Source organism: Camelus ferus, chromosome 20 (genome assembly GCF_009834535.1).
Source record: "Camelus ferus isolate YT-003-E chromosome 20, BCGSAC_Cfer_1.0, whole genome shotgun sequence".
In the NCBI taxonomy this organism is placed as follows: Eukaryota; Metazoa; Chordata; class Mammalia; order Artiodactyla; family Camelidae; genus Camelus; species Camelus ferus.
Window position 1 is genome coordinate 32,798,230 of NC_045715.1, and position 21,527 is coordinate 32,819,756.

At 39.8% G+C, this 21,527-nt stretch overlaps 1 long non-coding RNA gene across 1 annotated transcript in view; it reads left to right on the forward strand.

Annotated features, from left to right (window-relative positions):
* Window positions 1–20,843, forward strand: part of LOC116658304 — a 66,418-nt gene extending 45,575 nt beyond the window's left edge. Inside the window, exon 2 of the long non-coding RNA XR_004313634.1 lies at window positions 20,305–20,843. This is a non-coding gene — a long non-coding RNA (uncharacterized LOC116658304). The remainder of the gene's footprint in view (window positions 1–20,304) is intronic.
* Window positions 20,844–21,527: the final 684 nt, after the last annotated feature.

The following is a 21,527-nucleotide window of genomic DNA, read 5'->3' on the forward strand; positions in this document are numbered from 1 at the left end:
GTTGTATTTTATCCAGCTATTCTCTCTTTTTATTTTTCCTTGGAGGTACACCAGGCTAGGAGCATTAGTCTATAGACATTAAATTGACTGAGTGTCTCTCACAGCTTTCCCAGACACTTTCCCAACCAAACTTAAAAAGTTTTAGTTTTTAAGGAAGGCCCTTGTTATGACTTTTGAAACATGAGACTCTGATCTTCCATATTCACTTCTAGGGTAAATTATCACCCTCTTCCCATACATTCTGTCTCCTGAAGCTTTCTCAAGTTGAGTAGACTCTAAAAACAATGATTTCTTGTGAGAGAAATATTACATGTCCATGTAGAACCAAACTTTTAGGGTTTAAAAGAAATCCCCAGAAGTTAGTTAAAATACAATGATTCCTGGACCTGCCCTCAGAGGTTCAACAAGTGTACATTGGTGTCGAGAGGTCTGCATTTTAACAAGCAATTCAGAAATTTCTGGTGCAGGTGTGCCCGGGAGCATACCATGAAGACACTACAATTAATGTAGATTAATCATTTAAAATATTAACACTGATTTTAAGTGTTCTCATACAACTTAAGGAAAGGATAAAAGAAACTGATTATTTGGCTGAAGAATTACAACCAGCTATCATTCAGTGGTTGTAGGCATGCATGTAAAACTAGATTTTATCAGTGGACTCTAGTTTAGATAGATGTGAAAGAAGAAATCACAGCATGTCTTTTTGGATAGATCTTGGCCTCCAGGGCTTCTGTACCAACTCAAGAAAAGAAGATCCTTTTTGACAACTTTATTTTTCTTGTTTATATCATCTTTTCAACTTGTACAGAATTTGATGGCTCACATGAGCCCTCATTTTTTTTTCAGATGAGGGGATCAGAACCCAGAGAGTTAAATTTATTTTCCAAATAGCACAGAGGTAGCTGCTAGAAAAAGCCAGATCTGGATCTTCTAGCTTCAGACTTCGGGCCCATCTGCTCTTTCCACCGCGTGGTGATCTAGAATATAAATCTGTATGCTGCTGCTGCTGCTGCCGCTTCCTGGTCTTCTTCAAAAAAAGGTCATGGCGGATGATAGATCTAATTTATTTTCTTTTGTAAATTTATCTCCACTCCATCTCCCAACACTGGAGAAAAAATATAAATAAAAGAACAAATCCCAACTAGGTGTTCAGGCTGTTTGTTTGTTTGCCTACTCTGCCTCACCCTAAACTCTCAGGCCTCGGTGACTTCATAGAATTCCCAAATATAGTTGTCAAGGGGCGAAATCCTCAAAACTGATGAAGCATGTCATGCCCTGAATTCTTGCCAAATTGCAAGCATTCTAATATTTTGATGTCTTGTTCTATCATGTCTATGATTTGCTCTCATTTTTCTTCCTGCGTGGGAAACGTCTGCCTGGAGCTTATATTCCATCACTCCACATACACTTGAAGAGAGAGGTCTCATTTTTTTCTTAGCGTTGTCTAAATTTCTAGTCAACAAAATACTTATACTTCTCTGTGGAACGCTCTTTCTTTTTGTTGTCTGTTCCATGTTCTAGCAAAATGATTTTTCCTATTTCTCTTAATGGACTTTGCCATGAGTCTTCCGTTCTCTAAGAATTTTCTACATTAATCGTATGATAAAATAAATTGGCAGAAATCAGGAATGTAATAGGTGAAGCATTCACACTCTCTGACCTCTGAAAACTCCTAAGTTCATGGTTTAGGAGGGAAATTTAATTTAATTCAACAGTACTCAATCTCTTAGCAAGTTTCGATTCCACAGTATAATATTATCAACTGTAGTCACCATGTTATCATGTTACACATTAGCTTCTCAGACCTTATTCATCTTATAGCTGAAGGTTTGTAGCACTTCAATAATCTCTCCTTGTGCACCCCCACCTGCCTATGCCAACCACGAAGCTGATCTCTGTTATCTATGAGCTTGTTTTTTGTGTTGTGGTGCTTTTTCGGTTTGTTTTTTGGTTTTTTGGGTTTTGGGGGTTTTTTTAGATTCCACATATAAGAAATTTCATGCAGTATTTGTCTTCTCTGTGTTTCACTTGGCATGATGCCCTCCAGGTGCATTTATGTTTTTGCAAGTGGCAGGTTTTTCCTTCTTTTTTAAGGCTGAATAATATATATGTATATATAGTTACATGTATCTTTATACATTATATATATATATACACACACACATATATGTATCTCGCATTTTCTTTATGTATATTCATCTGTTGACAGACATGAAGATTGTTTCCATTCCTTGGCTATTGTGAATGATGCTACAATGAACATGGGAGTAAAGCTATCTCTTGTATATAACGACCTTGTTTCCTTTGGACATACACCCAGAAGTGAGATTACTTGATCAAATGATAGTTTTTTTGTAATTTTTAATTTTTTGAGGAACCTCCATGCTGTTTTCCACAGTGTCTGTACCAGTTTACATTCCCACCAGTAATGTACAAACTTCCCTTCTCTCCTCATCCTCACCCACATTTATCTCTTATCTTTTTTATCATAGTCTTAACCATGTGGGGGACCCTCGTGAGCATGGGGGCCTGTCCAAAACAGATTACTGCCCATGAAACAGGCTCTGACCAAAGACGTAGGGCAGAAAGGATAAGGCTGGGAAGAATGGTTGTAGAGAAGGGAGGACAGTGTGGTCAAGGATGAAGTGAGAGAGGCCATATCAAGAAAAACCCTGCACATTATGTCAAAAAATTGGGGGTAACCAACTCCACCTCCTGTTTGAGTGCATGGATACAGGTACCCATCTATATATCCATATATTTATGTCATACTTACAAAATAGAATCTATCTTTAAAACTATTAGCCACAAAATTTTCTCATTGTAAAAATGAAATATTTAGGAAGAAAGCAAGCTGTAGTAATGAGGTAGTACTATTAGTCACAGCTAATGCATACAGCCTGTTTCCCACACATCGTGACACTGGTCCTTCTTAAGCTCCAGAAATATCTCCCCTCCAGCTCCTCGCACCCTTGTGCGCCAAATCTAAGTTTTCACTCAAATTGTGGTCTGCTTCACATGGGTTCTTGGACCAGATGTTTTAAAGAAATGGACACACAAGCATGAAAGAGTAACTTTATGTCTAAAATTATAAAATATCACCCAGCTCAGGCTCGGTCACACGTGCAAAGTGTGCTGGGAAACCCACAGAGGATTCACATTGCACAGTGTCCCAGAGTACTTTCCCATCTTCCAAATAAACAGATTTGTGAGTATCCGAACTGTTCCCAACCTGGCTTTCCATTTTTCATTACTCTTGATATCAAGGTAACATAAAAAGAGATCCTCAATTGCAGCAAGGTTTTAACTTTCTACCTAATAGTTTATCTTTGCCAAAAAAATAGTAGTTAGGGTTGTGTTATCCACTAAGAAATTTCTTCCAAATAACCAGCACCCCAGTCCTATTATTACTGCCTCCTAAGCATTTAGCCTCACTCTGCCGAGGACCTCTACCTGCACCCGGGATTCTCAATGAAACCAGTATCTCTGGAGACTGAGGCCCAGACATTGGTATTTTTCTAGAAAAACTCTGCACCAACAAAATTGGTGTGTTTCCCCCCAAAAAGGGGCCAAAGTGAAGGCAGTTTACTGCTGGAGAAGAACAGTGGCATGAAAAGGCCGTTCGTGGGCCAGGGCCAGATAGGCTGCCAGTCTGAACATTTCTCTCTGCGTGTTCCCCCAGGCCTGCTAAAACCCTCAGACAGCCTTGCATTTTAGCCATCAGCCTCCATTTCTGTTCATCTTATCTGCTCACCTTGAACCTCAAGCTTAGACCTTACTCAGACACTGAACGTTCCCCGTGTCCTTCTAAGAAAGCTGATACCCTGGAGTTTGATCTTGTCTTTGCTCCTAAGAGCAAAGCTACTGTCAACCTTTCCTAGGGGAGCCACACCAGGACCCTGACCTTCAGTCTGTTACACTCCCAGCCAGTTTGGCTACTGGTCAGTCGCCCACGTGGCTTTGTCCACAGCTCACTCACCACCTAACCTACCGCCTGCCTTTAGTATCAGCTGTGGCCACTGAGTATGTACAGGGTCCCAAAGACAGAGCAGCTCCTGGCACCCAGTGAGTGAGGAGCCCCACGGAAGGAAGTGGCTGTTTACTCCCAATGGGGAGTTGTCTTACTCTTGAATTTTAGCCAAGAGTTATTTCTCTTGCAGGTTTCCCAAGCGGATTATCAGGCATTGATAGCCACTCAGAAATTCGTTCTTGACACTTGGTTGAAACATCTTTGGAAAACAGCACTCATATTTATTAAAAAGGAGGAAATTCCTGAATTATCCTTACAATTAAACATTAATTAAGTCAATATAACTACAACATCTTTTGTTCTTCCATATTTCACTTCTCCACTGAGAATACTTTCATGCATTCCCTGGATATGTTTACAAAATTCAGGCTGATCAGTTAAGTTTTTCTATGCCAGTAAAGCAGTTGGAAATCACGGTGACTTCAATGACACTCATGGGGCCTCAGTTAACAAACGAAAGAGAAACTGTTGCGCTCTGAACTGTATCGTCTGAACTGCATCACTTGAGTTCATGAAAACTAGAGATATTAAACCTTGAGTTATTTTGAATGGTTAATGATGATAAATGCACAGAAATGATAGTATATCAGCACCTTGATTGGAATTCTCTTGTTAATTCTACTTATCACCTCAAAGTCTTATCGCTGCAACATATGTAATGAACCAATCTCACCCACTCAATTAATTTGCACATTTTTGTAAATGGCGTTTGTTAAAATATGATGCAAAGAGGTTATGAATGGAAGATAATAGCTTTCGGTGATAATAGATGAGTAAGCGACTGAAAAAGATGTACTTGCAGTGAATCATTTCGTCAATTCTCTGAGATTCTTACGGGGGAAAAGTGTTACCGATTTTTCTGAGAATTCAAAGTAATTATACATAACTTTGTGTTAGTTATGTTAGTTTAGTTGTTGTCTGAGATGACCAAGAGATTTTAAAGTCCAAATATCAACATGAGAAACCATGAAAGGCTGTGGATACTGAGGTAGAGAAAGGGACAGCAGTATTGTCCTCAAAAATGGAAGTTACAAGGGAAATGTTAAAAAAAAAAAAAAAAAAAAAGGAAAGGAAAGAAACTCTTTGGGCCTAAGAGAAGTCAGCATTACTCAAACATTGATGGCTGTGGAAACAGGGAAATCGGTTGTCCCAGCTTGCCTGAGACTACCCAGAACTTAGACCTCGAAGTCCTGCGTCCCAGGAATAAACTCCGTCCCAGGAATGCGAGGATGTTGGACACTCTACATAGAACCCAGAACAGTTAGAACAACAATGTGAACAGAATAGAGGGACTTGACTGAGATTGAAGTAGGGTGACTTATTATCCAAACTGGGGCTACAGGTAAGAATGAAAGGGGGCGCTGTTAAAATTATATTGTGATAACGCACATACACTAGATCAGACTAAAGCAGGTGTCAGCAGACATTCTCTTTAGGCTAGTCCCAGGATGAATTATAACCCCGGTTCACGTTTGACTCCTTTCCTTTGTTTCTGCCTTTTCTCACTTCTCCAATTAAGTTTGCTCTTTGGAGCTCTCAGAAGGTCTAAGAGGCTAAAGGTTTTCTGCAGACAAGAGGTGGGGGACACAGGGGTGGGGGCTGTCCCTGGGAAGGCCCTGCAGGGTCCTGCTCCATTTTGTCATTGGCAGACGTGCTCATATCATCCATCACAAGGAAAATAGAAATCATTAAGTCGCACACTTCCTGTCCTTAAACTTTAAAAATAGTGGGCATACGTACTCATCCAGTTATACTGGAAGAGAAACTTCTGCTTTGCGCCAGGGCCACTCCCCACCCCCAGAACATGTAGCCCATCTTTTTCCAATCCTCCTCAGGACACTCCTCGAGACCTCACTTTGTGGATTCTTATCTCGCTGCTATACCTTCCATCCACAATAAAAACTTAACATTCTCCCTGATACCACCAAAAGGAATTTCCAGGCATGGCCTCATTTTTTATTTTCCCTTTGTAGTCAAATCTCTCAAAAGAGAGACGAGCATACACTTTTGATTTCTACTGTCTCACCACCGTTCAATACTTGTCCCATGGCCATCTGACTTCCAACTTGTTATTCCACTGAAACTCTCTTCCCCACGTTGTTAAGAAGCTTCATTTGGCTATGAACTCACTATGCTACAAATTAACTCTCTGTTTGTTTGTTTGTATCCCACATTGATAGTAAGCTCCCGAGGGCAGGAACGATATGTGCCATGTTGCTGCTGTAAGCACAGTTCCTGGTGCAAAATAGGTGTGCAATGGAGATTTCATAAATGAATATGCAAGTATCATGAGTGTGTGAAAATAAAAGAACGAAAATATCCTGAATTCTAAATCATACTGAAGCATTTTTTCCCCAAGTCTTTAATAATACCAAATGAAATGTTGATCCCGACAGGAAGGCATCATAAACACCCTCTCCCTCTTTTTCCGTACAAATCATTACTGCCTGTGCCTGGCAACTGCAGCAGTATTTAACAACCACCAGAAGAGCTGAGTTCATGAATTCTTAACCATGTTTTCTGTCTCATGAGCGGGGTATTTCAGAATGTAGTTTTTCTTTAGCCTTGAGTTTTTCTTCTGCTCACTAGAAAGCCTGGCCCCCCAGGGGATGATTAGGGCTGGAGGTATAAAGCAGCTCTGCACAGAGCCGTAAGTTTGGTAGCCATTCAGTGTGTGTCCTTCCCTCACCTTCCCTGCCAGACTCCTCCAGCATCCAGGCCATCTGCAGTGGGGCTGCAAGATTACGCTAATAAGCCTGAATTACTCTGAAAGTTTTACATTAAAATGTGAACATTTTTCTTAGCCTGGGGAGCCAAGCTTTCCGTGTGATATAAAAGGACCCAGAGTTATAGAAAAGAAAGGCTTTTTTTTTTTTTTAGCAGCCCATTCAATCTTTTCCCAAGGGTAACTGGCTATTTACTTTCTCCACCTAAGGTTGATCTGCTGAATTTTCTATATAAAGGCAACAGTGGTAAAAGATGTGAAGTAAATTCAAAACAAAATGAAACAAAGACAAAACCTAAGAATGGAAACAGCCTAGTGAAAAAAATCAGAGAAAATAAATGAAAAAAGAAAACAGAAATCTAGCTTTTGCCATCTCCAAAACAAATTGAGTATCAGATGTTTCTAATTAATTAATGGGAGAAATGAGATTTTAGCTAAAAAGTTTATCACACGTTGTAGCTGGTGCTGAACTTAGAGATCACTGTTCACATACACACGCCCTCATTTTACACACAGAGGTCTTAGTCCTGGATGTGGAAGTATGCCAGTTGTGTTCAAAGAAAGGCAAGGTGAGCAAAGTGGTTACGTAGAGAAAACGTGGCTATGGGATAGCATACGAGTTTGGAGATGTCATCGGGCAGCAGGTCTCGTTGAGACCCACCCATTGGGGAGTGAAAGAGGGTAACCACTGGCAGCTTTTGAGATGAGTAGCGTGATTTCCCTGATAACGTAAAAGCATCACACTAGTTGCTGTTCTGCAAATTGGCTAAGGAAGTAAGGATGAAAAGGGGAAGAGTAGTTAGAAGATTTCGGCTATACTCCTCTCAGGAGATCTTGGATGATGATGGTTACAATAAAATTTATGAGAAGTGGTCAGATTCTAGACAACTTTAGGATAGTAGGGCAATAGAATGGGCTTTTGGACCACTATTTCTTGAAACATTGGCATTCTATTTTTCATGTAAGCACTTGTTATATATATATTTGTTAAGAAAGGTTGTATATTTTATTTCAGTTTCTGGGTCAAGTGGTGGTTTTATGGGTAATCTGCGAATAACTTGTTAGGTATGCATTTTGAAGTTACTCAGAGCTAAGTGGAGAGCTTGTTTGGAGAGACTGCTGAGGCTTCACTGTGATATGAATAAGGACATGAAGCCATCCATGTGCAGTAATTCTGTCTATCTTCTGATGATTATGGGTAGTATGTTTATAGAAGCCAGAAAGAGGAGCATATGAGAGCAGACAGTAGATAAAATGGATTACAGATAATGAGACTGAAACCTCTATGCCTACCTGCAACTTGTTCATTAATATCATGTCAGGTTCATAATTCTTAAGTATGATTGCTTTATATTGCTCAGGGTGACTGTAAACACAGCTCTTGAGAAAGATGAATTGAATTACACTGTGGAACTAGTGAAAAGCAATAATGGAATCATCGTGCTCTTTTTCTAAAGGAGCTTCTCCATTTTGTATATTTAGGGAAAAAATTAACAAGGGAGACTTACAAAAGCCTTCACTCACTCTCCTTGCAGATTATCATGAGAAGGAGACTGGAAATGATAGTATGTTCTTGTGATCCCTCTGCATGTGAGGGTTTTGTGCTAGCCTCCAAATCACTTTTCCTTTTCCTTAGCTTCCAGCTTGGGAGCAGAGAATTCCAGAGTTTCAATGGATTTTAGAAATTATCAAAATGTACTTAACCTCTCTGACTCTAAGTCTTTTCCTTTGGAATATGGTAAAAACTGTTCAGAGCTGTGAGGGTAAAGAGGGGTATCGTCTGCCATGAGAGTAGGAGTTACTCACTGTACATACTCAGTTTGGCATAATTGTTTCACATTGCTGCCTAAAATTGGAGGCTGAGTGAGGAAGTGATGTGCACAAGATTTCATAGTCGAGATGGTGATTTTTTTGCTTCCAGATTGGTCCACTGTAATAGGAGACTGTGATGGTAATTTTATATGTCAACTGCATGGGCCAAGGTACTCAGACATTTGATCAGATATTATTCTGGATGAGAGTGTCTATGAAGGTGTTTTTGGTTGAGATTAACATGTGAGTTGGTAGTCTGGGTAAAGCAGATTGCACACCCTACTGTGGGTGGGCTTTATCCAATCAGTTGAAGGCCTGAATAAAACAAAAAGGCTGACTCTCCCATGAGTAGGAGGGAACTCATCCTGCCTGACTGCCTTGAGCCCAGACATCAGGTTTTTTCCTGTCTTTGGCTCAAACTGAAACATTGACTCTTCCTGGGTGTTGAGCTTGCTGGCATTCAGACTGGAACTACCTCACCAGCTGCCTTGGGTCTCCAACTTGCTGATGGAATATTTGGGGATTTGCCAGCCTCCATGATTGTGTGAGCCAATTCCTTATAACTTCTCTCTCTCTGAATAGATAGACAGACAGATGGATAGAGATAGTCCTAGTCCTAGTCATCTACTGTTCTGTCTGTCTATCTATTGAGATGTATATATACACACATGTACATTCTATTGCTTCTGTTTCTCTAGAGAACTCTGATTATCATAGAGACCTCTGCTCTTGGCACAGAAAATGCAGATTTTACTATTGATCAGAAAATGTACAAAAAAAAATCTTCTCCCATCATGTGTGCATGGCAAGTGTTTCAAAGGGTAGCTAATTCCATGAATGAAATTAGAATTCTGCTTTACCTTTGCATGTTGGAAAGAAATCAATGGCTTGTATTTTTTTAGGAGTTTGAAAAGAGAAACAACTGAATGCTGTGTGAAAAACAAAGACATTTTTATGATGTCAGTAAACCTAAAATCCAATTTCATTACACATGTGATGCACCTTAGCTAAGGCCAAGTGGATGACAAAAGAAGAAACAGGCATACAGCAGAGGAAGGACCATGAGGAAATCAAATGACTGACATTAGTGAAACCATAATCAAGGTCAACGTCCTACTGAGGTCTGCCCTTGTCATCTGACAGCCACCAAGATGTAGCTACTCTAAGTCCATAGAGGGGAAGCTTGAAAATATTAGCATTCATAGCTGTAGGGCAGAAACTGAATGACTCCAAGGAGATTGGGTGAGTCATCCTGAGACCCTATAGGGGAATGGCAAGATTTATCCTTGATGAGATAAAAGTCTTATTTCTATTGATTTCTCTGGTGGATACTGACATGGTTTCTTTGTGTTTTCAGTATGAAAGAAACATACTTTATGCAAAAAAAAAAGCTGTAGGAAGAAATGATAAACCATTAATTAAGTCAAACTAAAATAATGCCTTCCTTTCTAGGAGAGGATAGCTTCATTACACTGATAGTTGGTAATGCCATTTGGAATCTAAAGAAGATAAATCACATTAGAAGACATATGTTCCAAAGTCAGCCATTTAAAGTTGCAAATTTTCAGCTGCATCAACAGATACACATTACTATATATAAAACAGGTAAACAACAACGACCTACTGTATAACACAGGGAACTATATTCAATTTCTTGTAATGAGCCATGGTGAAAAAGAAACTGAGAAAATATATATGTATGTATGCATATGTATAACTGAATCGCTTTGCTGTATACCTGAAACTAACCTTCTAAACTGAGTACACTTCAATTAAAAATGAGAATGAAAATATTACTTTGTTTAGTACTATGAGTACCAGCACACCATTCAATAAAAATTATCTTGATGGCATAAAAAAAAGTACAATGATCCAAGCATCAGGTTTCAAAGTCAACAGAGATCAGAAAGGTAATTTAAACTCTGAAACATCAGTATTGATGTAGTCCATATATTATATCTATGGTTGACTTCTCAGGCAGTATTAGCATTCCGTTCTCTCTTGCTTGCAAAACATCATGAGTCGTGATAGAAAGTTCTGTTGGACGTTACTCGTGCACAAATGGGCTTGAGTACACAACACACTCAGTTGTGGGTGCAGCCCAGTAACAAGGAGGAGCACAGGCTTGTCAGAGGGAAGAGGGCTGTGTCTCTCGGCCATCCCCGTCTGTCTCCTGCCCTCTACTCTTAGTGCTTCAGGCTAACCCTACTTCATGTTTTCAGTTTCCCATTGACAGGCTAATCATTGTATCAATCTGCTTGAGTCTCCAGCAGTGTCCTGATCATTCTCCAACCTCCCTCTCCCAGGCCACAATAATTCTACTCTCTAGGGCTCCCATGGTGTTACCGTACTGACCTGTCGGAGTCTATCTGGGGTGCTCCTATTGGCTCTGGAAGCCGGGTTTTGAAATGCTACACGTTTAGGGCCATGGCTAGTACATAGTGGGACCATGATAAACCATCAGGGAAAGGTTCCATCTAGCGCACACCTTTCCGTCAGACTACATTTACCTCCTGTAGGTAGTCAAAGGGAGGAAAACAGGTGAGGTGAGATGCACTGGCCGAGGAAGTTAGAAAACAAAGTAGGCAGGCAGAGAGGATTTCCTAGTTAAACTAGTTAGCTAGAGGCATGAACTTTAATTCTCAGTAGGGACCCTGGCTACAGACTGGGAAAAAAAAAGTCCTATTTCTATTAAGTGGCACAGGGGATTTCCCACTGAGAAGAATTTAGAGAACAATAAAATAACAGAGGGAGCTGCTGAGGAAGCCCTGAAAATAATGATTTTCAAATTTCCAATTTCTATTTCAATATGTTTTGGGGGAGATGTAATAAGGAGTTCTTCCTAGCAGCAAACATTCTGTATAGATTATTGAATATGCATCATACCGACATATTGCAGATTGGCTATTTGCTGACAGTGACTTCAGGTATATTATTTAAGAATTAAATATGCACTTGAATAAAGCAGAAGCAAGGAAACATTGAAATGAATTATGGGTTAACCTGACTCCTGTCTAAAAACGGATGAACATAAATGAGGAGAGACAAGGATACTAATATTTATGGAGTATCTACTGTGTATGAGATAATATGTGTTTCTGGTCTGTTTAATCCACAGGCTGCCAGACAAAGTAGGCAATGTTATCCACATTTTACAGATGAAATCCGGAGAAAACCACAGAGTGTTAGTAGTAAAGCAAATATTTGACTCAAGTCAATCCGCAGTAATACCTCAGAAATACATAAAGAAGAAGAGACAAGGGAATGAGTTAGAGGTTAAGTTACTAGGATCAGAGGGGATTTCACAGACAGCACGTGTCAGTATTGTCCTGTGAACAATTGTCCAAGAGGAACTCAATCCAGAACTCACCTCTGAGCTGGGAGGAAACACTGGGAAGCAATAGGAAACAGTGTGTTATAAATCCTTCATGACCAGAAAAGCTGAAGTTCTATAAAAAGGGTAGCGATGCAGTAGACAGATGACCCAGCTGGTGGCAAAGAGTAATAACTGGGCTGAAAGGTCATATAAATAGAAATCTTTACATAAAAGTCACCATAAGTCTGGTGAGCAGAATACTGCCCCCAAAATGTGCATGTTCTACTCCTGGGCACCAGGAAATGCATCACTTTAAATGGCAAAAGGAACAGTGTAGATGTGATTAAATAAAGATCAATCAAGGTTAAATTATTCCTTTTTTAAAAAATTTGAAGTATGGTTGATTTACAGTGTTTCAGGTGTACAGCAAAGTGATTCACACAAACACACACACACAAAAGGATAAAACAGGAAAATGTGTTTTTTTTTTTTCTTAAACAGAAGAGTGGGCATTTTTCTGTCACAAGAGCATTGTACACAGAACACCACCAAACTACAGAGCCATACTGGGGTTATATCAGAAAAAGTTTTTATGTCATAATAAAGCACATAGATTTAACCTTTTTAAAAAGCTCATAATTATTTATTTAGTTCTTTATTTTTTGGTTTTCATTGTGATAAAAATTATGTAACATCAAGTTTACCATGTTAATCATTTTTAAGTGTCAATGGTCAGTAATGTTAAGAATATTCACATTACGGTGAAACAGATCTCCAAAACTTTTTCATCTTGCAAAAGTGAAACTTCATCCTTCAGCAATGAAATGGAAGGGTTCAAAATGAAAGAAAATTAGATTCTTACTCCGCCCCCCCTTTTCTTTTTAACAAAAGATAATTCTGGTATCTATACAGAGAGTTACCTGACAAATAAATAGGAAAAATTTGGAAGCTAATAAGAATGCTATAACATAATTTTGGAACCAGATGAATCTAGGTTCAAATCCTGTCTCCAACACTTAACTTGTATGAGATGAAGGTCATCTGACTAACATCTTCCCTTTAGAGTCAAGAACGGGTGGCTTACTTGTTGAAACTTACCTTGATGTATCAAAAAATCATTAGCTTTTCATTTAGATATCTGGAGATGTTTTTATAAAGACTTTGTAGCAAAAATATTTGAAAGATGAGTAAGCTATTAGATTAAATGTCTTCAATTTTCTCCATGATTTATATTGACTTATGCCTCTACATGTCCTAAATTCCTAATTGTTAAAATGAATTCTTGAACGTTTTTTCTTAGCTGACAGAATAGGATTATGTAATCCACTTCATATTCCAAAATATACTCAGTATTCACTTTCAGGGCTCTGAGGGTAATACTCTTTGACAGCCCTTTTCAACCCTGATGGCAGATCAGAGTCCCCCGAAAACTTTTGAAAATGGAATCCTGCCCCCCCACCACCAACTAATTAAATCAGGATCTTTATGGGTGGATCTAGACATTAAACTTTTTAAGATATTTTCCCAAGTGACTTTATTTTTTATTTTATTTATTTTTTAAGGAACATAATATTGTACAATATTATATAAGTTACAGGTATACAATATAATGATCCACAATTTTTAAAGCTCATACTTCATTTGCAGTTATGATAATATTGGCTGTATTCCCCATGTTGTGCAATACACCCTTGTAGCTTATTTACATCTAACGGTTTGTACCTCTTCAATCTCCTACCTCGATACTGCCTCCCACCCCTTTCCTTCTCCCTTCTGGTGACCATTCGTTTGTTCTCTGTATCTGTAGGTCTGCTTCTTTTTTGCTATGTTCACTAGTTCGCTGTATTTTTTAGATTCCACATATAAGTGATACCTTACAGTATTTGTATTTCTTTGTCTGACTTATTTCATTTAGCATAATACCCTCCAAGTCTACCCATGTTGTTCCAAATGGCAAATTTTCATGCTTTTTATTTAATGGATGAATAATATCCCATTGTACACATAGATTGCCTCTTCCTATCCATTCATCTGTTGATGGACACCTGCATTGCTCTCATGTCCCAAGTGACTTAGATGTAAAGCCAGGGCTATGAGTCTGCTCCGTAGTCACTACTCCACAAAGAACTTGCTTTAAGTTGAAACCAAGTTAAGCCTGGACTGTGGCTTTACAATTGTAGTTGATTTCTCTTTTCCGTGATCGTGGTTAAATAGGTGGAAAAAAATGAGATGCAGAGCTCTCTTTTGTCATTTTAAAGTAAATAAATATTTTCTTCTAAACTAATCTCAGTGCGGTCATTAACTTGGTATTTAAACAGGTTGTGTAATGTAGGAAAAATCGCAATGCTTTATAAGCTCCTCTGTGCTATTAGAAATCTTACTTATATTGAACGACTGCATCTGTGAGTTTCCATAAGATTTCAACAGTGTCAAAACCAAGGAGTGGGTTGGGGGTGAATTTCTTCTTGAACATAATTTCCATCACCTCTTCCCACACCAAACCACTAAATTTTAATCTGTAAGCTTAGTGAAAACAGCACATCTGCTGTGAAAATGTAGGTTCAAAACAAGTTCCTCTCCCAGCTTTTCAAACAAATTGCCTTCCCCAGTCTCCTCCTATATAGAATGAGACTTCCTGATAATCCTAACTTACTGTAGTTCTTCTTATTTACAAAGAATATGTCTTAGAGTGGGTCCATGACCCAATTTTTTTTTTTTTACAGGACTTGGGGCTACTTGTTTCAGATGGTTCTTTAAAAGTAATCTACACGTGGCCTTTGATTGTCCTTTCCAACAAAGGAGACCTGATATTTCCTGCTTTGAATTAATAAGAGAAAAGGTCATATTTGCTGTTTCAAGTTTCCCCTCTCCTCTTCTGCTTCTTTTAGAACTTCATTATCGACCATAAAGATAAAGAAAAGCACCACAGCTGATGACACAAGTCTGCATAAAATCTCCATATTTTTTTCTGCCTGATGAACCTTGATCTCGGCTCTATATTCTTTAAAACCTGATGTTTCCTTTTAAATTTGTAGCTGTTTTGTAGAGAACCTGATATTTTGCTCAAAGCCATGTTGTTCATTTTGTACAAAACAGAAGCATTTGAAAAACCTGACTGCACTTATTTAAAAAAAGATGTACTGACTATAAATTAATCTATGTCCCTGTGCTAGGCACTTAATGATATAAGTATTTAATAAATTGTTTACCGTAAAAGTTTGAATAAAAGGAATAGAAGGTTTCTTCAGTCAAGGGATCGTGTAGTAAATAAGAGACGTAGGTATGTGGAGTAGGAGAAATCACAGGAGAATAACAGAGTAGTCAGAGCTGAGTTTTAAATTAGTTCCCAAGACCTGTGGGCAAGGCGGTTTATTCGTGGCAAACCCAGTGGAGGTCACAGCCCATTCCCAACAGGAAATGATTTTTGATGGTCTCCTAAGATGGATCATTTTGTTTTATAATTCTGTGATTCCTCCTCACAGGAGAGAAAAAGCCTCTGTTCCCTTTGTCATACCATAGAAGAGACTGTGGTCAATTCTGGTCCTGCTTTGCGTGCATCTTGTGTGTGCATGTGACCACAAGACGCTCAGAGAATATTAAATGCTTTCTACAAAAGATTTTTTTTTAAATGTTACGCTTGCTGCTTTAGTCAAAGAAACACAAACCATAGCAGTATGCAGAGTTTTATGTTCCAGATGGATCGCTGATGGATCCCCTAGGGTCTAATTGCACAACGTTCCTAGATACCTATAAAGCATCAATTATGCAAAACAAGTGCTTTCTCTTAATTGTTTCTCCTAGGAATTTTAATATAAATAGAAGCCTATTATAAGACAAGTTTGCTCTGAATCTGAGAACTAAAGCTAATAAAGATATATATTGACTGTCTATTTGGAGTGCTGTTACAGGACTACTTGGTAAAAATGAAAATTTTTGTAGCCTTAAGTTTCTATATTATGACACTGCAAAAAAGTTTATTACTGATTGCAGTGTTTACATGGGTTATGCAATCTAGGACAAATTTTCATGCTTTGTAAGCTCTGCGTATATAATGTATCTGATTTCATACAATGTTAGAATAACCTACTTCGTTCTTGGATCGAAGGCTGTCGCATAGCCCCTTCTATATCTCCTTGAGTTTCCCTACCAAGGTATCATTACGGAACAGTTTAATTCTGTAGACAACAATGAGGAAAGGCACTTAGACTGGGATGAAAGGATGAATAAAATGCATGTACCTTCCAAACTCAACACTGATTTCTTAATACCCATCTCTCCTCCTCTTACAGTAGAGGAAGGTACTTTCTCCAACTCAAGTTCAGCCTTTTCAGTGGGGCACCCAGGAGGCATTCAGTAAGCTTCAGTTGGGTAAATGAATGATTAGGTAAACGAGTGAATGAATGAATCTTCTCTTTCATTCTAAAGAACCTTACTTTATCAACTACCTCTTAACTCTCTTATAGGTCCGTCCCTGTTTCTCCTTGCTCTCTTCCGTTAGCATTTATTGAATCTTTAAGGTCCTAAAAAAGAGAGGGAAAAATAACAAAACAAAACAAATAAGGCTTCTATTTACAGCTCTTGTCTCCATCAAAATAAAATTTATCAAGTGTTTCCTGACTCCCTGCTTCTGTATTCTTACATTTCACTGACTTTCACACTCTACAAACATGCTTCCTGTCCTCACCTCTCCGTGGAAGGCATTGCTTTAACGGCCGACAATGAGCTCCATATAAAAACATGAAAAAACACTGTTCTGGGTGATCTCATTGTGGTCCATGGCCTCTCCCAACCTTCTGTGATCTGATAGCTCCTGACTTATATCCATCCTTGGCAGCTGTATTGAATTCTCAAGCTAGTTAGCCAATCACTATCTCGGTATCCTCTCCGGTAGGGCTCTGGGGGAAAAAAAAAAAACAACACTTCCAATCTTTCTTTCACTATTATTTTGAAATTAAGCAAAGTATGTGGAATAACGCTGAAAGCCCATATACGTAAATATAAATATAAGTTCAAGTTATCCGTTTGCAGTGTATAGCAAAGACAGTTAATTTAATATGGTTAATGAGGAGGCACCAAACTGACACTTAAATTTAATTATATGGAATTGATTAGTGCTTAGAAGTTTGAGGCAGAGGAAATGAACACCATGCATAGTGAACCCACCTCCCTACTGAAAAGAGACTTCCAGAATGAGGTTGTGGGGCGGGGAAGGAACACAACTTAGTGGTATCAACTGAATGTATATTGGTAAATGGAAAGTCTCACGGGGAGCCATCACGATAGACACGGTAGAAAACCCTAGACTAGTGACAAGAGCCTACTCTTCCTGAACCCCCAGTGAGTCCCTGCACACTTCAGCATTCTAGTCTGTGCAAAGTGCTTTTCTAAGTTTTTCTCTGCAGCCAACCAAGTAGTTGAGCTAGCTCATTGAAATCTGGTCCAACTCCCTGTTCTCTGCTAAAAAAAAAGATTTCAAAATTATTTGAAAACCGACAACCTGTTCTCATGTTTAGATGGGTTTTATATTCAGGAAAATGTTAAGGCAAACTTGGCTTGGATTATTTTAACAGAGATAGTTCTGAACAAAGAACCGTTAAGCCAGATACTGGGGAAGGGAAATGGCTGAAAGGGAACCACCGTGGTGTTGCTGAGTCAATCACGGCAGGTGACCCTCTAAGGTGGGTGGAACGAATGAGCCTGGGCTGGGGTTGTCGTGATACAGAAACTTGGAGCAAACACCTCATGGAGCCGAAACTCAGACCCACGAAGAAGGGTCCTGGCTGACTAGTGTTGGGTCTCTGTGCTCAGAGAAGATGTCCAGTGGGGTTGGACCCAAACTTCAGAGGCAGGTTGGCTGCTTGACCGATGCTGAGCTCTCTGTGGGGTCAAAGTGATGGCTGGTAGAACCAACATCCACAGAATGGATCCATAGAATGGATGTTGGAAGGTAGAAAAGTGGAGTCAGCTGCTGCTACGGGGCAAAGTCAAGTTGCCTAGGGGAGGAAGCGATGCTGCAGAGCTGCAGATCAAGTAGGAACCAGCCCCTCCTCCATCCTCGCAGACTACCCTTCAGCTCCCCGTCTTGGCACAGCCTGACGTAGAGACCCTGCTGTGAAGGCAGAACTGGGCTGTACACAGCCCCAGCCCCAGCATCATAAAGGTCGCAGGAGGCTGGACCTCACAACAACTTCACAAGCTGCACAGCAATTGCTACGACAAAGAAGAAATCGAAAAATTAGTGAGATAAAATTCTAGATTTCTTTAACCTAATTCTGGAAGCTTGCTTGCAGACCCTACGACTCCCCCTGCTATGATACATACACTCCTCTGCTTTTAGAATCATGGGACTGTCTGGCCAGGCATGAAGGGCTCGAAACGTGAGCGTCCTTCTGCAGAGCCTGCTTTTCTGTTAAGAAGAATGCTCCGGGGAAGGACAAGTGTATGTTTTGCTGGAGGTAGAGAACAAGAAAAATTCTTGCCACTTTAAAATTTTGCCCCTTCTTCCTTTTCTCTTTCTTCTGAAAGGCTCAATAGTACTTTTTCTTTCTTTCTTTTTTGATGGGAGGAAATAAGTACCAGAAATTATTGTTTTTTCTTTTTCAGTTTGGTTTCTAGAGCATTTGTTGCCATAGCAACTACTTTGAGGCCAGGGTCAGATCTTCCTCAGAAAAAAGGCTGGACTCTGCTTTACTGTACACAACTGTTCCCATTTCACGAACCTCCTACTCTCTCCAGGTTCTGTGCTTTATCCTGGGACGTCTTCGTGGTTAACAATGTTTCAAAACGATAATGCCCATTCTTCTAACATATCTTCATGCTGTAAGTCTTAGTCCTTCTTAAAATTATTTTTTAGTGATAAACCTCTTAGAACGTTAAGTTGTTTTCTGTTGACTGCTTTAAAAAAATCTGTGCTATTATTATTATTTTAAATTTTGATATGCTTTTTAAAATCAGTTATTTTCCTGTATTTACTTGTATTTTTTTCACCTTAATCCTTTTGTTTCTGAATTCCATAGGTGGGGACAAGGAATAGGTTTTGCACAAACAGTTTGCACTAAGTATGAACTGGGGCTGAGTTGCAGGTGTTACTCCCACTCTCACCATTTTCCAGTCCCAGAGAACACCCTTGTGGCTTCATTCTTTTCTCCCATGAACAGCTCCCACCTACCCTTCCCTGTTGGGTTTCTCATCTCCCCTTCTATTGTCCGCTCCTCAGAACATCAGAGCCATTGCATTGAATCCCCTTAGCACGTCAGGTCATCCTCAGGGGAAGCTTCAGCCTGACCCATTGCTCCCTGCCTCTCTGTTCCGTGGGGGCGTGGTGACTAACAAAGCGGCTTTGGTGGGGAGATTGTGACAAACGCCACTATACATGGTGAAATAACTAGTGTTTAAATCAATCCTGGACAATGCCTCGGAAAGGATGAATTACCATACCTCTAATGCAGCCACTTCCTGACTGCAGATGATCACTGTTTCTTCAGTTGAACATCAGAAAAAGGATTAAGCATGAAGCATGCAGTTAGAAACCTTGCAACATTTAAAAATAATGTTTAAACAATGAAATTATAATCCGTGTGTCAATCACACCAGGAGAGGCCTGCAGCGAACTGGTGGTTGAAATGACACAGTATAAGTGAGCCTCTGATTCCACAATAATATGGGTGAACAAAATGATCTCTTTACAGTCATGTACACTGAGGCTTGATGTTCGGTGGTCCAGTATATCCAGAGGTTTTTCCTTCATCTTTAAGAAATAGGTTTGCTAACTTCTTAATCATAAGATGGAATCAGCAGGTATTTGTAGTCTGGGGTGATGCAGGAACCCCCGACTCCTCTCAGCCATCTGCTCTCTCCACCTGTTCAGAGATTTCAGAGAATTAAGTGGTGGATTAGCTTCCTTTGCTCCTGATCTAGTGCACCTTCTAATAGGTGGTCAACTTCCCAGTTATTTATCAAGTGCACAGAGGTGGGAGTCCCTTCTCAGGATGACAAGGGTTGTGACATTTTTTTCATTGGACAGCAACTTGAACTTCCTGTAGTTGCAAACACACCTGAACATCCTTCGCCACCATCTGTTTCCCATCGAGCTCCAGAGCTTCCAAAGACCAGCACAGAACCCCAAATAATGTCATCTCTGCAGGACTCTAGCCAGGCCAGAAGTGCAGACACAGAACTGAGCTTTGGCTGCTTTCCCTGAAGTCTGCTAGAACCACCACCTGGGGTCATCTTGAAGCAGCTGCTCTTCAAGCCTTTCCCACCCGGAAGTCCCCTGACAGCAGCAGCTCAGGGAAAAGGTGGGACTCAGTAGCTGTTGGGTCAGATGATGTATTGCTGGTTTGACTATGTTACAGACATTCTTCTCAACACCTATTTTTTATACCGTGCTCACCACTCCCCTTCTCTCTCCCCCAACAGTTCATCAGGATGGAGTCGCAGTGTCTTTCTGGAATCAAGGAGAACGGGAAGGACAGGCAGTGTCATGTGAGTTCTGGAGCTTCGGTTTCCAGGGATAAGCCTTTTGGGCCAGGAAAGGGCAACTGGAGAAAGAATGGGGGGATGGAGTGCTCAGGAAGCATACGGCAGAAGAGCAGTGTCTGATTCTGCAACCTGCTCACAAAACCTCTCCCATGAATAAGGCCTATTAAACTGACTGGATCTTGAAAAGGCCCCATTTTCTCCTTTTTTTATGGCTTCTGTGCAGAACAAATACCACAGAGAAACCAACAGAATGTTGGGGTGGTTATTACCTTTAAAGGTCATTCTAAGTAGAGGACCATATTATTCAAGACTGAAGTGATACATTCACCTTAAGCCTCCAGGGAAGTGTCGGGCGGAATCAATCAGGACCAGAGATCGTGTCGCTCTCTGTATTGTCTTTGCAACTTCTCTGATAACTCTGCAATAAAAAAAAAAAAAACTGTATTAAAAATAAAAAATGATCAAGGAGCAGCAAATGGAAAGTCAGTTTCTACTTTTGGTGTAAGAATTTGGCAGCGTGGGAGAGGCAGCCATGTTTGCTTGGAGTCCTTGTAACCTTTAGGAGCTTAATGACAACAGAAATGATATTAAATTTTTATGCAAGTGAGATTTCATATTTCAGATTTCTAGATTTTTTTTAATATTGGAGACCTTTAAAATTAGTCTTTATGTCAGTATGAGTATCTGTTTATTTACTTTCTCCTACTGTGGCCATCTGTGGACAGTACTGGAGAATGAATGGGAATAGTATTTCTTCTCCCCTATTAGCCTCTTCCCCTTTCCCTTGAATAAGCTCCTTATGTCATACACTTTCTTACCAATCCCCCTGCCAAAATTTCTCCGGCTACCCATTCCCACGCAAATGGGAAATATAAATGGTAAGATTTCTACACTCAAAGTTTTGCCATTTCCAGTAGGACTTATACTCCGCATTCACACAGTGCATCAAACACGCATGCCCTTCTGGGTGCTCCTGCGCTCTGTAAGATGCCACTGGGCTTCCATAATGTCTCATCAATGGCCATTGCAAATAATCCAAGATACACTGTAGTTTTTATTTCTGATGGAAAGTGAGACTATATCTTACAAGGCTATGCTTTTTCAGTTTAAAACATCGGGAAATGGAATTTTATGAAAAAAAAGTCAAAGGGAAAGGAGAG